The following is a 15,461-nucleotide window of genomic DNA, read 5'->3' on the forward strand; positions in this document are numbered from 1 at the left end:
CTATAAGGCAAGTATAGTTCAATAAGGCAATAAAACCCATTTTATTCTAAAGCCCATATTTAACAGAATAGGCAGATATGATTATAATATTAACATGATTTGGAGGATAAAATATTTTCTGCTTAAATCTCAAACAGAAATTTAATAACTAGTTGATAGTTTAAAGACAGGCAATCTATGATTTCTAGATTTCCTTAGCAAGTTTATTTATTCCGTGTGTATAAACACCTTTCATGCTATTTTTTTTTTTAATTTTTGAAATGTTTTTGTTTATTTTTGAGAGGCAGAGAGACAGAGCGTGAGCAGGGGAGGGGCAGAAAGAGGGAGACACAGAATCTGAAGCTGGTTCCAGGCTCTGAGTTATCAGCACAGAGCCCAATATGGGGCTTGAACCCATGAACCATGAGACCATGACCCGAGGTTAAGTCAGATGCTTAACTGACTGAGCCACCCAGGTGCCTCCCTTCCATGCTATTTTGAGTATTAACAATCCCAAATCAAACTGACATTCATTGGGATTTTCTGACACTAAATTATATTGACAAATTGCATTGGCTAGACCAAATTCTTCTCTTAGCTTTAGATCTTAAATAGTACTATTGTGCTAATAAGCACCTTTCTTCAATTTTCAAAATAATTAGTTCCCTAAGTGGTTTATTTCAGATAAAAGAATAATACACTATCCCCACAGAATTTGTTCTGTTTCTAAATGATTTAAAATTCTAAATTTGCCATAGCATTTAAGTTCAATAGTAAAAGTGCGTCAATGATTGCAAAGTTTCTATGGCAACAACCTCATTATACCACCACTCCCGAGATAGTAACCTGGATTATAAGTGTTAGAGAGATGTCAATTATCATGAAGTCTGGTGAACAAGAGAACTAATGCAGTCTACATTAAAAAAAAAAATGTTGACTTTAATTTCATAAACAATGCAAATGAGTACAATGTTACCCCCAGTGATTAAGACTGAGATTTTCTACATTTGTAGACATTATGTCTCCTTGTAGAGAACTTTGTATTTTTTTAGACTAGATTTAAGGACACTTGGTTTTATGTTACCTATCTAAAATTGGATCTACCTATGAAAACCTTGAAGGAAGTTTACTGTCTGTTTACATCATCACTTTGCCTTAAGATATCAGGCAACCTAGGCATCTCACTGAAGTGCTTACAGAACACAGATGCTCTGTAAAGTAACCATTACTTCAGCCAAAAATATATTAGCATCAACATTGCTCTATCAACAAACATCATTCCATGGAGAAAGACAACACCGACATCCAGAGTCCATTTCCAAAGTGAATACTAGCTTTTTAGAGACTAACATCTGCTGTGCCCTCATGCTCCAGCTGCTATGGAAAGCAGATTTTCAAAAGTAAATCTGCCCCATTCATTTCGTCCAGGAAGTGGGCATTCAGCAATTGAAATCTATTAATTCTTATTTGTGATTCATTTTAAAGCTATGATTTAGAAAGTTTAATTGACAGAAATAATGAAGAACTACAATACATTTTGGAGACTGCATTACATTTTAAAACAAGTGAAGATAATTGTAAGTGAAAAATGAAAGAAAACTGCATACCTCAGTAAATGAGTCATTAACCTCTCACCTTGTAAACCAGAAAAGAAATCTTGATGGTAATAACCAAGCTGCTTTAATGATTCTGCAACATAATTATAAAATTAAACTGATAGTTTGAGATGGTTTGGGTCCTTTGTAAGCGATTTCCAATTTAGCCTTCCTCTTGTAAGGACTCACTGTCCCACCACCACACATTTCTTCTTTACTTTTGCTTTGAGGACAGTGGGACTCAAGGGTGAAAGGAGAGAGGAAGAGAGGAGGGAAGAGATAGGAAATTACTAATAAGAGTAAATCGCAGGATCCTTTTACAGTTCATAAGCGTGAAGATTGGGTGTTCACTCTGTTGTGTGACATGTGCTTCCCTCAAACCTTGTTATGACCTCGGCACATTACCCATCTGATGTGAACTTGGGAAAAAAAAGTAATTTCCATAGGTAAACTTATTTTAAAATTATTCTTACCCTATTTGAACTAAATAGGTTTAAAAAAATTTTTTGGGGGTGGTTTGGGGAGGGCACCTGGCTTATGAACTTGGGAAGGGAAGTGGGTGAGCTAATGGGCTGCAGGATTTGTATTTAAAGGTATAAAGGGGCAGTGTAGTCTGATTCATTTTCAAACAGTGGTGACTGCTTCGGTGATGTGGACAGCCAGGCTAGATCTCCTCAGAAGTAGGCTGGCAACTGGACCTTCTCAAATGTCACTTCATATTCATTCACTAAGGAACATAAGTCATTCCTTTGGGAGAAGTCTAGGTAACATCTAAGTTACATAGGTTATCTACATGATTTAAATTGAAATTGCCACATTTGTATTTCATAAAATTGGAATACACAACATGTTAGCATGTCTATCTCTGCATATGTTACACACATTTTGATATAAAGCATATGTTAGACATAGTCTCATATATACTCAAATATAAAACCTGTTTTATATATATAATATATGTCAGTGTGTGTGTGTGTGTGTGTGTGTGTGTGTGTGTGTGTATACTGTGGATAAACCGTGGATGATTCTTCTGGTCCTAAAGAACCCAAATGAAGCTATTCTTTAATGTAGGCATAAATAGCAGACTTTCTATTGGTGCTATTAAGAAAACTATTTTTAAATATTTCTCTTAGAGTTACTTTTAGACACAGCCTATCACTTAAAATCTGTTCCAAAATTTAAACATCAAAACCAAAGTAACAAGTTTAATCTATCACTTCATTCACAAATCTGACCTCTATAAGTCTTTTGATTATGCCAAAAAAATCAAATTTACACTTTAGAAATCAAGATTTGAAAGCATTGAGTTTAAAAGAAAATGCCATAGGCTTTTAACGCAATTCCAAAATAAGAATTCCCAAAATGTTTTTAGTGCATACATAAGCCATTATTAGAAAAAGTTTTTAGTCTCCCATGGGGTTCTAGCTAGTATATATTGAGAAAAACACATTTCTTTTATTTTTGAGATGTTTGTTAAAAAGCAAAACTCTGATAATGCTCTATTGTTGTAACATTATATTTTATTCTATATTAATTTAGTTTCTCTAGAAAGCTACATTGCGATATCATAGTTAAAAAAACAAAGACCTTGGAGATTGAAAGATTTAACATCTAGACTTTGTGGAACTTTGACACTTGCTGTTTGTTGGACTTAGTGTGAGTCTAAATTTCCTTCTGTATAAAATGACAGCTGATATTTTTACATGATATTTTACATGATATTTTTACAATCATGTAAATCATACTAAATCATTTTAGTATGTAAAAAATGTATCTTAAGGCCTACAGCAGTGTCTTAAGACAGTAGCCATGTGCATTCTTATAGCCACATGGCATTGTGAACCATTCTGTACCCTGATTATAAATCTCCAACTTGCCCTAATTGTCTAAAAATGGCATCAAAAGGAAAACATGAATAGTACTCCGGGATACTTCATTCTCATTAAACTAGAGTTTACTTCAGACAAATTCACTTAACAAGATCTGGTAGCCATGCCTATAGAGCCAAAAATCAGGACGAGCATTCTTGGTAGGAAGAATGCAACTGGTGTTATAAATATTTTGAAAGCATTCAAAAGTAATCACATTGATTGCATCATTATAATTACTTAAAGGAAGTGCTGGTTATAAATAAAATTTATGCTGATAATAAAATTCAAAAAGCAAATCTTTTGTAATGAAACTCATGTCACAAAATTGGACCACAAAAGATATAGAAAATAGAGAAAGATATTTTATATAAATGGAAAAGAGGACTCCCTGAATGTATTTTATGTATTTTTAATTAGGTGTAATGAAAAACCTGATAATCATACCCAAATAAGAAAATATTAGCAAACACTGAAATATACATGTTTTAAAAGTTAAAACTCTTACATTTCAAACTTAGTTAATGTGGAAGTAAAAAACAACTAAGAGTAATTTGGTGGTTAATCAATATTGTAATCACTCCTTGAATTTCTGGGCTTATGTCTTTTAGGTGTAAGTATGTAAATATTATTTTTTCTTTCTCAATAGTGAGGAAAGGATACATATGATTCTCTGGTATGATGTAGATCTTGGGTTTTGGGGAGCAGAGTTTTCCTCCAAGATCTCACACTTAAAGCTCTGTAGAAAGTCAGGGGTTAATTAACGTATTTGCTATTTTGAATACCATATATTTTAATATTTGAATGATTTGGCTAACAAATTATTCAAGTTATAATTTTTAAGTCTTAATTTTCATGTAGATGAAAATAATTATGTAAATTATGCACATTAATTAAATTATGTAAATTAATTGGGGAAATTATTTTAATAAGATTGTTTTGTTGCTATGCATAGCTTTAGTCCCTGGAAACCCAGAAGATCAAACTGTTAAATTAATGTAAACACAAATGTATAAACTCTTCCTTAAATATATGGTACTATTTATCATTTTTTCCTATTATTTATAAACCTAGTATCATTATAGTCATTCTTATAGTGACAGTTTTATTCATAAAGAAACGCAGGTTTGTGTTCTTTGTGTTCTTTATGTTCTTTGAATATATAAAAGAATACGCTTTGAGTTTAATGTGACTATTTGGTTTTGGCAGCCATATAGGAAGCTAACTAAAGCCATTTCTAGTATAGAAATTTTACAGTTAAAAAATTAAAAAAGGGAAGAAGACTTAGTCAAACAATTAATGAAATTACAAGCACATTTTTCTCTTTCACAAACACTGTTTAACATTCTAATCCTGCAAGAGATGGCCCAATGATTTTTATAAATACATATACATTGAATAGCATAATATTTTAAGCTAGAATATGTCACAAACTCTAATGAACACAATATGCCAAATAAATGACATCTCTGACCTCATGCTATTGGCTGATTCTTACCTGCTGTATGTAAGGAAACGCCAAATTAAATATTGTGCCAGTCCAGGATTCATTAGCAGGACCTGTCAGCTGTGTAAAAGCTTCCTCCCAAGTATCTGCTCAGTACTCTGGTGCATACTTGTTGAGCTTCATTTACAAGATTGTCAGAAAACTAAATGTATTTTCACAGCGCCTTCCAAATCTTTAATCACGCAAGATCTAATGAAGCCAAAAGGCTATTTCTCAATTCTTCTCCACTTCCTCTAGCTCCCAGTAGGATATTTACGAAGATAGCAAAGAAGATGACACACACCTTAGTGGTAAGAGGAGGGATATCTATAATCCACATATTACCAAATGAAAAGTTCAAGTGCCATTCTTCACTTCAAGGGGGACTTGAAGAAGGGATTTGTTTTATTACAGGGTCTACTAACGCCAACTCTAAATCCCTATCCTTTCACAGGAGAGTATATAAAATCCCTCTTCCATTTGTGAAAAGGAAACTCTCACAATACTGATGCACAAAATGACATTTATTGACATTAAAAGCCTCATCAGTTATTTCTCAGCAGTCTTTATTCCTTTTGCAGAGGGGTTTATTGTGCTGTTTGGCATGAAGGAAACTGGCACTCTTTGATTTAGCAAAGTCTGGCCTGAAACCAATACTCCAAAGAGTTTCTTTAAAGTTACACATTTTCCAAACACTGGATTGAGTCCTGTGGGTGTCTATATGGGGTAGAAATGAGTTTGATACAACATAAGGTCATAAAGGTTTTTAACGATACTCTGTTTCACACTTAAACCATTAGTACTGCATTTGCACCAGAGCCCATGTCAGGCTGCAATGTATTCAAAATCTGTCTCTTCTCAGCTCACCAGGACTCCTTGGGCCTCATCTCAGGAAACAGTGGCTACAAACTTTATCAATCATTTTCTAAGTCTTACATTCAACCAGTCTCTAAAAAGGCAAGCAATGAACAATTCATATCTTCATTATTTAAACATCTGAAGAGCTTCATAGAGTTAGTGCCTATACCTATGAGACGCTCTCAAATTGGGCTTTTTCAAGACCAGGTGGGGAAATACTTAGTTTTATTTACATATCTGTTTAAAACTTCCTACCACTTCCAGACGTTACACGAGTGATAGAAATATAGATGCATTCCCTACCCTCACAGAGCCCACAGTCTAAGATAAAATATATTAACAGTGAGTAACAGTCATAACAGTTCCTGGCAAGTGTTGTGAGGGAAATATTCAGAGGCTGATTTGCAAAGATAGGAAAGGGCACCAAGCCCAGCTGACTGGAGGTGAGCCCAGAGTAGAGAGCAAACTCCTGGTCATCTCTATCTTTGGTGCCTTGGCAGAAAGGTCACATGTCACCCTACAGGCAAACTGTTACTGTGAAACAAAACAAAACAAAACAACAACAACAAAAACCCCACCCATTGAAGAGGTTTAGACAGAAGATCTGTTTGGGTTATTTAAAAGGTCAAATTCAAATTCTAGAGCTTAATAACTACTTGTACTAATGAAGCTCTTGAAAAATCTAGTAGCAATAAAATAGTTTCAAAAGGTAAAAATTACATTGTGTCTAGTAGCAGAATGGTAAATGGATTGAACTTCCCAATAATTTTCAGTGAATTAAATTATAAACTGTAAATTTAAATTGTAAAATGTAAGGAATATCTTCTTCCAGCATTGACAATAATAAAGTTATGGCATTTCTTCTTTGATACATTCCATTAAATAGGGCCAAAATGGATAGGATCATACTTTTATTAGCTTTTATAGAGGGCTATGAATTTTACAAAAATGTAGAGTTCTGAGAAAAATCAGTGAAGAATTGAAATATCTATTTTCTGTGGAATGTGCTAAATGTAGTGATTTGGTAGTCACTTAAGCATAAGAGATAAATTTTAAGTTGTTAAACATCTGTTTGAAAGATGATCAAAATGTTATAATTGGTAAGAGCTTACCAATTTCCAGAAATAATTCACTAATACTGAAGACGTGTTTTTTAATAAACAAAAATAACCGTTTATATTTCAAAAACTTCTTCAGGGTCTACAATTGAGATTAAATCTATGGCCTAGCAATGATTCACATTTTATGTTATTTTATGTTTATATTTCAATTATTAATATGACTATTTCTCTTCCTGAAACATAATAGTGTCTTATTTCATGTGTGCCTTGGGGTCATATATTGTTCTGGCAACCAAAGGTTAAATTAGATAAAGTATTATTTAACCTTTTTTCTATGGGAACTTAGATGTACGTGAAAGCTGAACTTGGATGGTATCTCATTTCACTCATTTCACTCAACTTAAGGCACTTGTCATCACAAAAAATGAGCTACTTTGTTGCTTGCACACATATTTGCCACCTCTCTGAAATCCTGTTTGCCACTCTGATTGGACACTTTGGCCTGATTTTTTCTTTTTCTTTCTAACACACAAATGACGATTTTTCATTACCATAGCATTCACACTTTTTTCATTAAGTGGAATTTTATTTAGCAAGTCCATAATAAATATTGTTGAAATAGTAAATTATTATTAAGCTGTGTTTTCTTGTCATCCATAGAAGTGAGTTAAAGAAATGGGAAGTAAACAAAAGAAATAAAGATTCCAAAATAAGGAATTTTTAAAAAATCACAAAAGTGAACTGACTTTCATTATTACTGTTGTGGAATAATTACATCGTAATTCTGTAAAGTGCTATAGAATTTGTAAAACACTTTCATAGTTTTATTCAGTTTTAAAGCAACTCCATAAAATAAGTTGTCATTAGTTACATTTTACAGATACAAAAATTTAGTTTTGGAGAAAATACGAGACTTGTTCATGGTTACTCTGCTAGGAAGTAGCAGAAGCTAGAGCCTGGACACAAAGCAAAATCTTTGACTTCAGGGCTACTCCACTTTTCTTTGTAACTTTTACGCCATTAATACATAAAATGTACCAGACTAATACATTTTAATTTTTGTCACTTGGAATACGCCATCACCCAGTGCAACCAGCCTTTCACCTCTTTGCTTCTCACTCTCAAATTCTGGATCATTTTTCATAGCATGATAAGACAAATTCTAGAGTTTAATAACTACTTGTACTAATGAAGCCCTTGAAAAATCTAGTAGCAATAAAATATTTTCAAAAAGTAAAAATTACATTATTTCTGATATGTATTTACTACTGAGAAGACACTACTGCATTCTTCTTTAAAAATTGATCGCATATATATACTAGCTGTTATTTATCTGCCACAGTGAATTAATGAAACAAATACATGTCAGTATAACAAAGTACATTATAAAGTTAATATAAAACTTTATATTTAAGCTGTTATATATTTTGCCTTAATTAAAATAGAGAGTCCTAAATGTAAATAAATGTCTTGTTCGGAATAAATTCCACATAGTTTATTAATCCTGTGCAAATATGAGCAGGAAAGAAAAAGGGAGAAAGAAACTTTGATATATTTAACAGTATTAACATTTATTTTATAACATTCTCTGGGCTAAAATATAATAATACCACTCAATCAGATTTGTAAAACAGATGCATAAAAGTCACTAAATACACATTTTAATAAAAACATATTACATTATGTTCATAAATAATTTGCATTATTCTACTATTATAATTTTTAGACAAAAGTATTATACTTAAGAACTTAAGACTACAAATATCTTAATGGCTCTAAAGAGTTTTCTAATATATCCCTAATATATTAAAATACAATTATATATTTCTAATATATCATTTCCTTTTTAAAAAATAAGATGCACAAGATGGCTCAAATATAAAAATTAATTTACAGGTAACTCTATAATCAAAAATAAAATAGATATGTTCTCTGAAGTGAATATTTCCTATGATTTTAGAACCTCTATCATTATCGAAAATTATTTTTTCTCAAATAAGCTATTATTCATTTTCAATTCCATGTGAAAGAGCAATCCTAGATTGAAAACTAGCTGGAAAATAAAAAGCAATACACTCAGTCTTCATATTCTCTGTTAGGAGTGTACTTTGCAAGTAATTTATCAATAGATGTTTAATAATTAAAACGAAAAATAAACTCACTAAAGCATGGGTTGCAAATGCCACTGACTACTATGCTCCTCTTTGGAGAAAAAAATCCATCAATGCATGAAAATAGAATTCACAGGGGTGCCTGGGTGGCTCAGTCAGTTGAGCATTGGGCTCTTGCTTTTGGCTCCGGTCATGATCTCTCAGTTCCTGAGCTCCAACCTTGCATCTGGAGCTCAGAGCCTGCTTGGGATATTCTCTCTCTCTCTCTCCCTCTCTCTCTGCTTGGGATTCTCTCTCTCCTTTTCTCTGTCCCTCCTCCACCCCACCCACCCCACCCCCCACTCCCTCTCTCTTGCTCTCTCAAAATAGACAAATAAACATTAAGAAAACAACAACAACAACAACGATGATAGAACTCACATTGTTGAGTCCTTCCCGTTTTAATAATTACTTCATGGCACTATCGTTCTCATTTCCTGTAATTGCTTTCATTTGAAACACAAGCTATATGAGAATCTAAAGGACTAAAGTATTAAAAGTACTAAAATCTGGCAAAGCTGAATGAGGACACTGGGACAGTCAACACTTTTTCATTGACTACCAAGTGGTTGAAGTATTCTTTTTCTTTTTCAAATACCCCTTTCAATTTACCATTAGTGCATTTTTTATATCAGCTTTCAATCACTTATTATTTTAAGTGTAGAGACAGTTAACAGGATGAATTAATTCTTTTTTAAAGGTGCAAAACTCCCTATGGATGCTACATGACTCCACAGACCTGAGATCTAGTGAGTATATTTTCAGTTACAGATTTTGGCTAAAATTGGCTTGTAGAATTTACCTGCCAAGGACACTGAAGTTAGCTCATTAGTATATTTTCCCCAACTGACTCCAGGTGAAAACAACTGAATATGTCAAGTGGTGGGCATCTCATTCATTACCTCAGAACAATTGATCACAGAAACTATGCTTACCCAAGAACTTCCCTAGTGAGTCTCAAACACTGGTTTTCTTTTTGATGGATTTTTGAGACACAAATATCTCAATTTTTATGTGACAGGATTCTTCTGTTACACATAAACCCAGCTTAAAAAAACCTCAAAAAAAAAAAAAAAAAAGAGCATGACAACCTTATAAGCAGCATGAACCTCAGTGGACTAGGAATGAGTATATTTAGAGTGGACTTTGGGAGGAAACAACCATTTCCCAAAGATTGTTATTGCTTAATGAGATCCGTGACCACACATGCATTATGTGGGATAAACATGGCTCCCTGCTGGCTCCCCAAAGCCTGCTGACAGTTGGTGGTTATGATGTTAACTCGCTTTAACACCCCAGAAATGTTTGAATGGTTTTTTTCTCTTATTTCTATAATATTAGAGCAAGGCTTGGATCTACCATGTAGAAAACATAACAGCAATATTAAAATAGTATAACTTGAACAGTCTCTGTAGCATTTTTGCATTGCTACTATAAGTAATGCTTATTACAAGAGGGTATCTTCTTCCATTTTCAAAAATCAATTTTGATAATATCTATAAACTGATCAGATGTAAAACAAACTCTTCACCTATTATTTTAGCAAATACTATTCCTTTAGTAAAGGAAACTCAAGATTAACATTGTACATATTTTGCCTAGAACTATTTGTTTTCATTGCTTTGCAGGAAAGCAAAAGTGTAGTAGTTTTGGTTTTAAAAAAACAAAAATAATTTTAAAAATGTACTTTTAAAGTTGCAGTTTAATTTGTGGAAAGAGTAGTTCTTCCTACTGAGAAGTAAAACATGCCTGTCAGGCATTCCTTATAGTCCCCCTCCCTGAGGAGAAAACAATAGCGTCAGAGAAGTACAGTGTTAACATTCAAAATGATATCTGGTTCAGTGGTTTTCATAAGCTGTAGAGAATGATATGTGTAGTATTAAAAGATACAAATCCAAACTTTGGTTTTGTCTTCACTGATTTTCTGACAGAAAATCTTTTGCACACACACTGATAAGAAAGCAAACTACTCTTTATGAAAATTTATCACTTAGAACATTTACTTGGTATTATTCAATCACATCATTCTTCCTGGAAAAAAATTAGCATTTTTCAACAAGTACAATAATACTTTTGGAGCATAAAAGAAACAACAGATGTTCCTTCTGCCCCCACCTGTTTATTTTTTAAGGCAATGCAAAAACCTTATATGGATAAAAATAAATAATAAATACTTGAATACTTTTGTTTTCAACCCATAAAAGCAAAAACAAAACAAAACAAAACAAAACAAAAACGTCATTTTAGTAATGCCACCAGGATCAGAAAAGTATTCTAGATCCCCAATAATTTATTCTCTGCACTTTCAGATACAACATAGTAGTGTATCCCCACAGGACACCCAGCATAAATGCAAACTCATGACTTGAAGCACTATCAATAAGCTAATAAGCAGGGAGCAATTCTGTTTTTATGTAGTCAAATGTCATTTTAAACTATTTGAAGGAAAAATGAATTATATTTAGAAACTAACCTCAGAAGAGAATATGAAAATCTATATTGAAATTTATTCCTTGACAAGTATCTTTTCTCCTATTAAAAAGTAGTTCATTAATTATATTGAGAGATTTTAGATGATTTCTTTTAGAGAGGACTTTGAAAATCTCACCTTAATAAAGAACAACATAATCTGCACGTCTTATTATTCAAGAGTAATCTTGTATTAACCATAGTGAACTACAGAATTACTCTTTTTAGGTCAATTCTCTTGCTCCTCACTAACTTTGTACCTGCAATTATCTATGTTTAAAAGGTTCGCATCTACGACAGCAATAGCCTTCATGGCACCTTTGTGCTAATTAGAAAAAGGAAACCCCTCTGGTCAAATATAACCCGAGACTGGGGGACAAAGCTTGGTAAGCAGAGTGTGATGTGGATGTCATTCCTCCCTACCATTCCTCTGCCTGGTCTTTTTGCAGACTCTGCAACAGCTCTGGTCTCTCCTACTGTAACGTCACTGGCTTCTAAGAGTTATTAAGTGCCAACTGTAGGCAATAAATGTATGTATACAGTAATAAAATATAATAACCAGCATGTATTGAGCAGTGATTGTGAGTTGGTGGTTTATATATCTCTATTCTTTATTTTTTAATTTTATTTATTTTATTTTGAAAAGAGAACATATGCGGAGGGGGGGTGGCAGAGAGAGAGAGAGAGAAAATCCCAAGCAGGCTCTGTGCTGTCCCCTCAGAACCCCATGTGGAGCTTGATCCCACAAACCATGAGATTATGACGTGAGTTGAAATCAAGAGTCAGTCGCTTAACTCCTATATATCTCTATTCTATATTTACATCTCTTGGAGCTTTTTGCAAATAAGCATATAGGGTTTCAAAGAGACTATGTACCCTGGCCAATGTGACATAGCTAATAACTGAAATAGTGTGGACTGGAATCCAAACTGACTAACTTCAAAACATAATCTCTTAATCTCAACCCTAATGTTTTTTGTTGTTATCTTTCAATTACTGGGAATACCTCAAGTGTAGGTTCTTAGATTTTACATGTAATTTTCTCTCCTTTTCTTAGAGTGGTGGAAAGCACAAGATGATCTTGGAGCAAAGGATTTGGAGTTTTTAGAGACAGAGAGATTTTTGTCTATAGATAATGTTTTATATTCGTTTATTGGGTTATTTATAATCTACTAGAAAGATTTACCAATAATGTCTCCCATTTATATCATATTATAACAACCAACCAGTCAACAGACTGGAAACATCCATCTGTTACAATGGGAATCCTGGGATGAACAGTACTGCTTTCTGTTCATAGAATGAATGTCATTCCTAAACATTTTCATCATAAAAGACCATATGACAGAAAACTATTACATAAGCAATCATTATTACTACTATCAGTACTAATAATTAATTGAGTGCCTACTATAAACAGGACACTTTATAAGTATTTTCTCAAACCCTCAAGACTTTATGGTAGGTATTGCTGCATTGCATTTATAAGGAAACAGATTTAAAGAGATCAAGTAATTAGTAAAGATAATAGAGCTAATAAGTGCACTCTTTTCTTCTACAATAGCATACAACATTACTGCTGAGCACCGCAGCAAAGCAGAAGCACTTTCCATCTCTCTTGGTATTTGCATTATTAATTCTAATATGTATACATATACCTAATACAACCTACGAAGTATTCTGTCCCAGAATATTCAATATGAATCCAATCTAGCCTCTAGATCTAATAACCTATTTACAGAAAACACTGGTGATACAGGACCACGATAAATAAAATAATGAAAAATAAGACAAATTCAAAATATAAGATATTCTACGACTGGCAGAATCATTTCAAAAGATAAAGATCATGAAAAAATGCGATGGGGTGCTGTTCAATATAAAAAAAGTTAAGAGACAAAATAACCAAAAAGAAACTATGATTAACTAGTAGTTAAAAAGAAAAAAAAATTAAAAATGGCAAAATATATTCAGGGAAAACTGGAGAAATTAAAATGAGCCAGCAAGATCAAACAAAGAGGATGGGAAATGAGGGAAATGATCATTTTTGCTGGAGCAATCAGGGAAGATGTCATAGGCATTTATTATATGTATACAAATACATATATTATATGTATATGTATATATAAAAGGCATTTATTCAATGTATTCTAAGACATTGCTCTGTGATTTTTCAGCCTATATTGATTTTCTCATTGTCTAGATCCTAATGTTAACAATAGCATTTTTGAATAAATATTGTTAGGTAACATTTTTATATGTAAACCTCTTCTCTCCAGGATTTTATCTTCTATTCCCCTAATGGGTTCTGCAGTGCTCAGTACAAGACATAGTTGACACTCAAGTAGATTGAGGCAACAGATTTTTTGTAGATACAGGATCTACAAGTCCTCTTCCTAGCATCGAGTGTATCAACACAAAGCAACATGTACTGCAGTAAAACTCTAGTGTAAATTAAAGGATTAGAGGATTCTTTCAAGTTAGTCATAGCTCCATGCTTTTTTTTTTTTTTTTTTTTTGCAAAATTTAATCAAACTCGATGCTAATAAAAATAAGTTTGCCATTAGCCAGCAGGGGGAAGAAAGATCCCTTCAGTGGTTACAGAATACAGCCTCAACACATCTTGGTGAGGTGGGAGCCTTTATGCATTATTCTCCTTATTTTACCAGGCAGGAAGTAGACACAGAGAGAGGCTAAGTGACTTGCCCAAGGACAAAGAGTGAGTCAGATGCAGAGCTGGGAATTGAGCCCACTTCTCCCGGTTCCCAGTGTACAGCTTTTCTCAGCAAGCCATAATGCCTTTCAGATGGATCATTTCCTAAAATGTATTAAGTTGTTAAAAATTCAATATGGGTGTTGCATTGCTTTCCAACTAGTTCTGTTTCTCACTACCTTCCTAGAGCTATTATCAGAAGCTAAACTGATTGTTGGATCAATAATCTCACATCTATATATTTTTAGACAATATGCCATTAAAACTGGATGTATCCAAGAACCTAAGATGAATCAGACTTTTTGGAAAGTAAGGTTGTGTTTGGCTCTTTTAGCAGGTGGAGGAGGATCCCACAGTGAAGGGAAAAAAAAAATTGCAGCTCAAATTTGGGAGAAATTGGAAATGATCAGGAAGAACAAGACTGTATCAACCACCAGAAAGGCTTAAAAACAAACAAACAAAGTCAAGCAATGTGACGTTCATGGGGGCACTTAAAAAGGAAGAAAATAAAAAACTTCGTACATTGAAAAAGTGGAGATCCTAGGCCTTTTGAAAAGATTCTAGACATTTGTCTTTATATAAAGTCATGTTTCATTACCTGGAATTTTACACATCAGTTTACTGGTTCACCTTACCCATGAGTCATGGGAAGGAACTATCTTTTTTAATCACAAAAGACTTATACTGTGCTCTTATTGTGCTAACTAAACCAGAAATGGTAAGAAGGCCAGATGCTAACACTCCTGTATGTCTTCTGACTTGATCATTGGCAACATCATCAACTCTTCACTGTGATCTTTACTAAAGAACTCAGACTCAACTATAGAATCTCTTTTAATATAGCAATCTGGAAACCTACCAGTCAAGATTCTTCCAAAATATCAAACCCATTCACTACTTCTGGCATATGCTTTTCTATTCACTGCCCATCCAAAAGACAAGACACAAAATCACTATAGGTCCATGGCCTCATATGCAAGGTCTGATCAAACCCTCTGCAATCACTCCTTATATTACTTATGAATTATAAGTCATAAGATTTATGAATTATCTGAATTAGACCATTAACTACTTAAGGGCTGATATGCCTTTTAAAAAAAGTACCTAACACAGGTTTCCTGAGAAAGGATCAATAAATATTAATTGATTTTTATAAAATTTATGTACTTTTTAAGAACCTTTGGACACAGTAATATTTGAATGACTTAATAAGCATCATCACCCATAATCATACAAATTCAGAATTTTAGTCACAGATAATCAACCACAGCAGTGATTACTG

General features: G+C 33.2%; 1 protein-coding gene and 1 non-coding gene across 2 annotated transcripts in view; one reads left to right on the forward strand and one right to left on the reverse strand.

Annotated features, from left to right (window-relative positions):
• LRP1B (LDL receptor related protein 1B) overlaps positions 1–15,461 on the reverse strand; it is a 1,866,249-nt gene that overhangs the window by 1,835,684 nt on the left and 15,104 nt on the right. The gene's annotated exons all lie outside the window — the stretch shown is intronic.
• Positions 1,886–1,989, forward strand: LOC122241777. The gene has a single exon (XR_006222000.1). It is a non-coding gene; the product is annotated as a small nucleolar RNA U13 (small nucleolar RNA).

The sequence above is a fragment of the Panthera tigris genome, chromosome C1 (genome assembly GCF_018350195.1).
Source record: "Panthera tigris isolate Pti1 chromosome C1, P.tigris_Pti1_mat1.1, whole genome shotgun sequence".
In the NCBI taxonomy this organism is placed as follows: Eukaryota; Metazoa; Chordata; class Mammalia; order Carnivora; family Felidae; genus Panthera; species Panthera tigris.